The 9,536-nt window shown below is 44.4% G+C and overlaps 1 long non-coding RNA gene across 5 annotated transcripts in view; it reads right to left on the reverse strand.

The window, feature by feature from the left end:
- The window catches only part of LOC110358600 (uncharacterized), a 119,839-nt gene that overhangs the window by 86,772 nt on the left and 23,531 nt on the right, over positions 1 to 9,536 (reverse strand). For all 5 annotated transcript variants that reach the window (XR_010467205.1, XR_010467206.1, XR_010467207.1 and 2 more), the window contains exon 3: positions 684 to 823. This is a non-coding gene — a long non-coding RNA (uncharacterized LOC110358600). The remainder of the gene's footprint in view (positions 1 to 683; positions 824 to 9,536) is intronic.

Below are 9,536 nucleotides of genomic sequence, written 5' to 3' on the forward strand. Positions count from 1 at the left end.
TAAAGCTAATGCCTTTCCCCCCACTCAGAAAAAATAAAACAAAATAAAATAAAATAGCAACTGCATTAACTCATGTATTGGTTAAAATTTAAAAAGGGGGAAAAATGGGAAGAATAAAAGATTAACCATAGCTGAAAAAAGTGGATTTCCTTCATGTTATTCATGACGCCAAAGTGAACCTGCATCCCTTCTTGATCCCATTCTCCTTTATATTAGAAATGCAGAACAAAGAGGATGCTGCACAAGTTGGCAAACCCCATTCCTTGTCGGCCAGGTCCCCAAAGCCACAGTGGCAAACAGAATTAATTGACTACATTGGTGTCAACCTCTCTCAAATCTGCTTATGACCAGCAATAATCAGAGCTGAGCAAGGTGGAAAAAAACCCACAAACCAGAGGTAGGGAGGCTCCAAGTGCCGCTGCCTGGATGCCTTGTGGATGTGGGTTACATGAGGTTATTTTGCAATTAGCAAATAACTATACACAACTTTTGGTGAAGAACATAAAGGAGAATAGTGGCACTTGAGTGGAGGAAAGTGGAGGAAAGCAGCATCCTCGCCAGGTGAGAGGAGGAGGGAGAGGAGCTGTTTTTTTGTGGAAAAGCCGAGAGGATTGCCTGCACTTCGCAGAGCAAGAGGAAATAGCAACACGAGCCCCGCAACATGAAGGCAAGAAAGGACTTACTTCTTTCACACATGGCAGGAGATGGTGGCAGCCATTTCACTTGCTTGGGATGGATCATCTTCTCTCCCATAGATTCCCTCCAGTTCTCAGCTCACAATGATAAAAGAAACCTGCTCCCAAGTGACTTCTCCAAGCATGGCCTGCAAAACAGCATAGGAATGACAAGGGCAGACAGAGGCCACTCCTGGGACATGGTCAGCACAGTTGTTCCCATCATCTTCCTCTTCCTTTTGGCACTTCCAAGAAGAACCAAGAATTCATTCCTCCTTCCAGTCTGCAAAGAGGAGCCGTTCCTCCTCCACCATCACTTGCCTTCTGCCATAAAACCCACAGCTGCCCCCATGTGCTGCAAGTCTGCTTTTGGGGATCTCCCCTCTCCTTTCATGTCTCCGATTCTTGATAGAGAAGATGCAAGATCCAATAGTAGGTTGGTATAACAGACCACATCCAGAAAGGTCCTGCATCCTAAACCAGCTCCATGTTTACCTGTCTACACTGAGCATCCCTGTGGTTCCTCCTAAAGCCACGTCTTTCCTTCCCAAATCACTATCTCAATGTTCCCCTTCCACCTCCCACCGTTCCACTAACATTTTTATTCTTTCTCCCACCCATCTTTTCAACAGCTGAAAACCCTCATCTCACAGAACCTCCCTGATGTGCCAGCCCTGGATAAGCGCAGACTAACACAGCAGACACCACCACATCAACATTTCTCGGGGGCAAAACCAATTTCGTAGAGTTTCACACTTTGCAACTCAATTTACTACTCCAGATATACAGAGGCAACTGCCTGAGGGCTGCACTGACACCGGACCACGTTTAAGAATAAATCTTCTAAAACCAATCCACTCAAGGCCCTGCACAGAGTTACACTGAGGTATCTGCCCACAGAGCAGGGTGCAGATGGAAAAAAGGGACAATGGCTGGAGAAGGGCAGGATCCTCTCGAGCTGCCTTTGCTGTCAGAGAAATTGTCATGCAGAGCCACCCTTTGCCTTGTGTTTCGTCTGTCTTGTTTACCTTTGGGCAAGGACTGTGTTTGTAAAAAAGCAAATAATTGGCATATGTTAGATACACGTCTAACAAAAATAACAACTAGGGGGAATGAGAAAGTAGATTAGAAGTTCGTACCTAGATCTGCACTCATTCCAGATTCAGCAGTGGATTCGGGGATCTGGCGTCAGTTTAGTTTATGTGTTTGTTTGTTCACCTTTTTATGTGTTTTGTTTTCATTTGGGCTAGTAAATACAGAGAGATATGGATGATATGAATCTTCCTAAATTTCAGGATATAATTTCAGCTTTTTGATCCAGGACCCATCTGAACTCAAACCCAAATAAATGGGATTTTTTTTCGTTCTAATAACTACATTAAAAAAAAATACACAAAAGCCCCAAACTAATAGTGCTGTCCTCCTGCCTTTTTAAAGTAAATACATCAGATTTGAGGCCTAACATGTGACAAGATTCACAAACAGTGATAATATCTTCTATTAAAGCAACGGATATTGTTAGAAAGAACTTTAGCACACCTCATTTTCTTTGAGACTCGCATCATTATAACAGCAGCATGTTTGGCATATACACAAACTCGGGGGCTCTCAACCCCCAGCGGGTCCTACAGGCACAAAACCATTATTACAATATCCCAAACACAGGAAAAAATTGTTGTGGATAGCAGGGAGGGAGATTTTTATTTGTTTTTCTGTTACAGCCTTCAAATTGAATCTGATACACAACATCCAGTTTATCTGCTCAGCGTGAGAACAAAGGAAGTTTTTTTCCTTTCTTTTTATGAAAGCGGAGGTGTTTACTAATGTCTTGAGGGCTGAGAGTGTTTCGAACACCTATTACCATAAATTAGCCCTCAAATACTGGAAGCTGGGAGCCACTCATTTATCTGATCTCCCTTCCCCAGTTTACAAACCAAGGCGGCACATGGAGGGGCACACTTGGTGCTCCCCACTGGACTGCGTCATTTTGTGCCGGGGGAAGCCTTAGTGCAACATCTCCAGAGGAGACTTTGTTTGCACATTGATCTGTGCCCAAGCGAGGGAGAACTCAAGCATCACCTTCTCATCAAGCTAGAGAACTGAAGTCTGACATTTGGATCCAAATATTTAAAGTGCGAGTCTCAAGACCAGGGGGTGCAGAGGGGGATATATCCAAACCTGAAGCTTAAACCCTTTCATTAGCACTCAACCGCTTTTCCTTGGGGACTTCAGCCACGCACTCTTTCGTTAGCCAACTGAGAAATTTCAGACAAATCTTTTTGCCCCTTTTAGAAGCCTGCAAGGCTTTATATGGTGATCAGCGACACTTGTACAAGCGTGATTTCTCCAGCAGGGGACAGTGACAGGCGCTCACAGCCACGCTCTGCACGCAGCTGCAGACACCCGCCTGCAAAACCAGCTCTTGCTGAGAAATGCAGACTCGTTCCCCCAGTGACTCCAGTAAGGGGGACAGCGAAAGGGCTGCTGCTTGAGGACCTGAAATGTCTCCTTGAATCCTTCATCCCAAAGATATTTTGGCATACACACACAGGCATATGCACCAGTCAAATCTGTGATGCTTATCCATTCACAACACTGAAGGCTGGATATAGATTGGGTTATGTGGCAGCACTTTACATTCACATTATACTCATTGTTTTTACTGGTGTAAATGCCTTTCTGGGGACAGGGCAAGCTCCATCCTGTTGTCTCTAACGGTCCTGAGCAAAGCCTGTAAATGTGTGTGTGTGTGTGTTTGTGTGTATGCACAGAGCCAGAAAGAATAATCCTCCACACCATTAGGAACCATGTATTAAAGATACATAGCTTCTTCTCCTTTACCTGGGTACTCTCAGCTCTCTAATCCCTGTCACCCACCAGGATGTATTATATCCGTACTAACTAATTTCACAGCCCGTAAATTACAGGCGTACCCTGCGTATCTTCATCTCATTAGAGAAGGTTAATTTAGGCAGACAATCAACAAAAATACAGAAAACTAGTTTGGAAAGAGGATTTTGCTGTGTCTCTGGCAGACAATGAATTCACAACCCCAACATCTGCCACCACTAGAGAGAAAATGCTGGAGGAAAATGAAAGGGGGAAAAAAAAAGAGACAGAAAGAAACTCATTGCTATTTCCTCTGATGAATGGTGAATTTCCAATTAGCATTTTAATTACTCAAGCCAGACTTTCAGCTGGTTTGATGATCACAAGAAACTCCATAAGCAACAAGTCATCTTGGTTTGACAACATGTGCTGGAATAATGTGTAACACACCTTACTGGGGTTGGTCTGCGAGACTGTGTTTCTCTCCTGGAAAAAAAATCCTACAGCATTAATTACCCTTAAATTTTTACTTATAGTTCTACATGCACCCATGTCCCACCCAAGAAAATCCTGCAGCAAGATTGTTGTACTTGAGTCCGTGAGTACAAAGAGTGTAGCTTGTTGTAAGAAATATTCTGCCAGGTTCCACTAAAGAAAAAGTGGACAGTGCTCAGTCACCTGGAGAAGCTCTGCCCGGACCAGCCAAGCTGTGCAAATCCCACAGGGAAGCACACGATGCTCAGTGAAATGAGAAACCAAAGGGTAGAAATTTTCTCTGCCTCTCCCATCCCTTTTCTGCCCCAGCAGCTTTGCTTCCCCTACGTCCCCTTCCCATTCCACCCCTTGCTCCATCCCTCTTTCCAATCCCTCCTCATCACCAGTTTGGTAAGATTTCACCAAAGCAGGCGAGTGGAACACTTTGCTTTCAATCCCTGAAAGAGGCCAGGGCACAGAGGAGTTTATTATATCATAAATTAGAACATGAAAAGCTAATACATTTTATACATTTGTCAGAGGGAGAGAGAGAGAGAGGAGAAAAAAAATCTCTGCTGCCAGGTTGCTCATAGCAAATCTGTCATGTTGGAGAGCGCCTGCTGAAGTAGAAGTATTTACAGAGTGAGCCCTGGCACAGAATAGTAAAGCTGGACACTTCAGGGCAATATCAGGAGCCAAGATAGAGTTCTCAAGCCAAACTGCACACAGACCCACCGTAAACACCTCAGCAGTTCTTGTGTGGGGCTAAAAAAACGCAAAGCAGAGAGCTGTGGCAAAGCTGTGAACACTGTGGGGTTTTCTGAGTGCATAAGGGCCTGGGGGACTCTGCTGGTTTTTGCATTATAAATTTGAATTTACCTGGTGCTGCATGGCAGAAAAAAAAGGGAAAAAAACTCAGATCCCAGATAGGACAATACAGAGCAATTTTCTGCTAAATCCCAGCCTCTTCGCTTTCTTGCTCTGTGCTCGACCTGGGTGAATGGTCCCATTTTAACTGAGCTTTTCCCCATTCCTGCTGCACATCCAGTCCCCACTGCATTGCATTTCTGCTGCCTGAAAGATGGAGCTGCCTGGCACATCCAGGGATGATGGCTTTCATATCTCTCCTTCCGCTACTCAGAACTCAGGTCAGGAAGGCATTTCCCAGACATAATCTCCCTTGAAATAGTCAGCAAGTCAGACTTAATTAAGATAAAGAACAGCAAAAAGCAACCATAATTAAATCTTAAGAGTTGCCTGCACAGATGAGAAAGTAAAAGCAGCTAGGTGCTGGAAGGAGCATTGTGTCTGAAGCTGGCATTCACCCACAGCCAGGTATTTTATCCAGAAGAAGATGGAAGATGGTAGTGGTGGTGCCTGACAACAGTTCAGTTGAAATTGCACACGAATGACCTTATTTGATGTTTACTCCAGCCTGAACAGTCCTTCACGCAGCTGCTGGGCTGGTGAGTGAAATGCAATAGATGCTGCTTTGGTTATTGCAGCTTTCATCACCTCCAGACCTCAGGACATCGCTGGAGGCAGAAATGTGAGACCGCTGCTTTGGGGAATATCCAGTCCTGCAGGGGTAGGGATGTACTTGATAGAAGAACGGCTCCAAACAAGAACAGTAATGGAAATCCATCTAACCTACTGTTTGTCCCGACATGAGACAAGAGCTAAGAGCAGCATAGGGAGAAGCAAGTATATAGTGATTCTTTCCTTGAAAGCTCTTCCAGCCTCTGGAAAACCATGTGGCAAGTGGTTCCCTGAGTCACTTGCACTTGTCAGTCCTTCATGGATATTTTTTTATTGGCTCCTACCCTGGCTATCTCTGCAGGAGTCACTGCATGAACAGTTTCCAGCTCTATGCTACTGGCATCCAGAACTCTTCCCCCTAAAGCAGCCCCATTTTCAGAGTATTTTTCCCTCTCCACCCTTCAAACTCCTTCCTTTACTCCCCCTCCACAGCCCCTTTGCTCCATGTGGGAGAATGAACATTTGTAGTTTCAAAATATGGGGCAGACATGAAAACACACAGCCATGGAGAGAAGACAGACTGGTCTCCCAAGCCGTTCTTCACCACAGCTTAGATCCATTACCATGGCTTAGATCCATCACCATGGCTTAGATGAATCTATCTCCAGAGCTTTGCTTGACTCCCAGCGTTTTGTCCCCTGCTCTCAGCCAGGGTGGTTTATTCAGGCACTCGTGGAAGCTACCAAACAAAACACTCCAGATTAATTCCATTCTCTTCCTCTCTCTTTTTAGAAACTTTTAATTAGTCCCCAACCCACTACCATTATTAGTATTTGTTATTAAGTATTAAAATCGCTCACCCACACCTCCCTCTCCCCCTGCTTCCCTCTTCCAGCCCTTTGTTTTAATTGCTATATTTTTTCATCAGTGATCAGCCAAGCTTCCCTAATGATCTAGACTCATTTAAAGGGTTTATAACTCTGGCACAAAACTCCAATAAAAAAGCGGCAGACTTGCTGGGAACCTCCTGGGGCTATTCAGCAGCCAGGAACACAAACTCATTTTCTACTTGCCTGTTCCCCCCTTTCCCAAGCCACCATCACCCATTCTGTCAAAATACCCTCCTTTCCACACACAGAAAGCCCTCACTTTTTGTTTTCCACATCTTCTGTTGTCCCCTCTCAGTTCTGTTTCCCTGAGGATCAAGACAAGAGAACTTGAAAAAGCCTTGATGAGACACGTGGTGAAGTTAACAGCAAATAGACTAAACCCACTGTTTATCCCAGTCTTCCTCCTGCCAACGCCAGCATTCCCTTCTCCTCTCAAGAGGAAAAACATGAAGTGCCGTAGTGAGACTGAGGAAAGAAATGATCTGCCCATATTTCTCTCTATTTAGCAGTTGCAAGTTACCCCACTAGAGATCTTAAAAGCCTTTTTTTTACAAATCTGCAAGTCAGCATTGTCTTTACCTCGTTGCTTTTTTTTTCCACTTTACAATAGGTACAGATTTACGCATCAGACAAAGGTTTGGCAAACGCTCGGTGTCTTGGCCCAGCTTCCCATTAAGTACAGATGTTGCTTCCAAACCTGTTTTTAGCCTTGTGCACAGCCAGAAATAAATCCATGGGGATGCAAACAGGAATGAGAGTGCAAGCTGTTCTCCATGGCCATAGGAACACTGTGCAAGCGTCTAACCTGACCTACTGCTCTCTTGCCCATGGCCTTGAGCACTGGGCAATTTAATTTTAGGGAGGAGGAGGATATATCTTTCCTCCAGTGACTTCCTTGTACCAAGGTTTTTGAGGGAAATCTCACAAAAGCTCTTGCCTCTGCATGTACACACAAAACCCTCTAAAATGGAGAGGAAGGAAGGGAGTGTGAATGGCAAAAAGGAAATTGGTAAAGCCAGGCAAATGTGGAGGAAACTGGCTTGCATGGGCTGGATTTATGTCACCTGCCCTTAGGCATCTGCCGTGGGGACACTTCCATCCAAGCGAGTCACTGTGGGCTACTCACTGGATAAGCAATAGGGAAAACAAGCACTTTTAACATCCTGGTTACCCTGCCCTTGTAACCCAGCAGAATTTTGACCCTTTTACACTGAAAACCCCCAGTTCTTCCAGCTGGTACATTTGCCAAAGCCATCCATTTCAAAATTATGGAGCAAACGGAGCCATTAAATGGTCTTGCTTTGAAGTCACTGTTACTCCCAGAAATGTGCCTGACAACATTACAACTTCAATGACCATCTGAGTCACAATTGTATTGATAAAATCTACAAGCGGCCTTTTGTGCTCACATGAAAGGGGCTCAGCTGAAAGGCCCATCAATGTGTTCAGTCATCTTCAAAAAGCCGGAATCATTTGGTGGGAATAAACAGTTGGAGCTCTTCATTTAGTCGTTTGAAAAGGACAGTTTCCCAAGGAACTTCAGCACCGTCCTCCCTTCGTGTGCCTGCTGGACTCCTCTGAGAGACCATTTCTGGAGCTGGTTGAGCTACTTTGACAGAGATTCCTCATCAACAGTTCAACTTTTGAGGAGAGAGATAAATAGCAAAGCAAAACAAAAAAAAACCCTACCACAATATTATATGAACGGTGGATAAAATAATGTTTGGGAGTGTTTAAGTAATATTAACAGGTTTTAAACTTGGGCTGAAAGTGAAATATGCTAAGCAGGGTCTGTGGAGAACACATGCAATTAGAGAACTGGTTGGTGATACAAAGCTGTCTTCTCCTTGTTTCCAGCTGCTACATTTAATTAAAAGAAAGCTAAACAATCCATTACATTAAATTACTTTCTGAACATTACTTTTCCACATAGGCAATTGCAATGGTTGCCACAGGGATGTTATCTGACCACTGATTGGAAAGGAGATAATCATTCTAGAAATTCTTGCTTGAAATATCACCCAGATGATCTGGCCAGGAGTCGCTCCCCACCGCGTGAGGGATGGCAGAACCTGATGGGGACATACCAGGCACATGAGAGGCATTAATGAACTGTAACCCCAACCTCATCTCATCTGTTCCTGCATCGTGTCACATGATGATAAAGACACCAAATCACTACAATGTCCTGGCAACCAAAAGGGGCTTACTTCATGTTTCTTCCTCTCTACCCTGTGTCATCTTCATAGTTGAGTCTGCGGCTAATAAAAGAATACCATGAGTCTCTCCCTGAGTTGCTTCCTGAGAGTTTCTAATGGTGGTTAAAGTCCTCTTCTGGCTGTGGTTGTGCACTGCAGGTACGTCACCGCCTTGCAACCCTTTGCCATTTTTAAAATGTTCAGTTCTCAAAGCAACTACAGAAGCTTGTGGAAAAACCAACCTGGATCGACTTCAGGAGCAGAACTGAACAAAACCATCATCCTGGCTCAATTGTCCTTCCTCTGTTACAGCTATGCCCTTATTTTCTGCACTCCACACCACTTTCCCCTTGAGAAAATTGTTGCCAAGTGGCTATTTTGAACATGGTTGAATGCAGATTGTTAAAGGAGAAACAGGCTTCTGCTTCTGTCTTGCAGACTATTTTTGTTTCATTCCCCATCTCAGGCAAAAGAACATTCAGGGGGTAAGTATCTGTTTACTGTTTGTGCATAATGCATTATGGTACAAAATAGTCTTTTCTTCCCTCATTTACAGCATTTGCACCTCATCCCGTGATGACCTCACAGCAGCAACATGGACCTTTATGACCGCGGAGCTGCGTTACCATCATTCTCTCTCTTAGCTGGCTGTCCAGGAGTGAAATGCCGTTGGCTTTGGTTTGTTTGGTGCACAGCGGGAAATGTGTTCGCTGGCTGGAACCAGTGTGATACTGCCACTCTGCCTCACATTTCCCCTATTTGAAGCCTATAAACTGCTGGACTGGATTTTCAGTTATCAACATCCTCTTAACCTAAGCAGCATTAGCTAAGCCATTCAGCAGTCTTATCCAGACAAGTATCTTACTCAAATACCAGACACATTGTGAATTATCCCATCCGCTCTCTGAATTTGAGGACACGGGGAGTACGAGACAAGAATCACAGATGATGTTGATGGTGGTGAGAGTTGGGGCATTATCAGGGCAGGAAGA

The sequence above is a fragment of the Columba livia genome, chromosome 19, assembly GCF_036013475.1.
Source record: "Columba livia isolate bColLiv1 breed racing homer chromosome 19, bColLiv1.pat.W.v2, whole genome shotgun sequence".
NCBI classification, from domain to species: Eukaryota; Metazoa; Chordata; class Aves; order Columbiformes; family Columbidae; genus Columba; species Columba livia.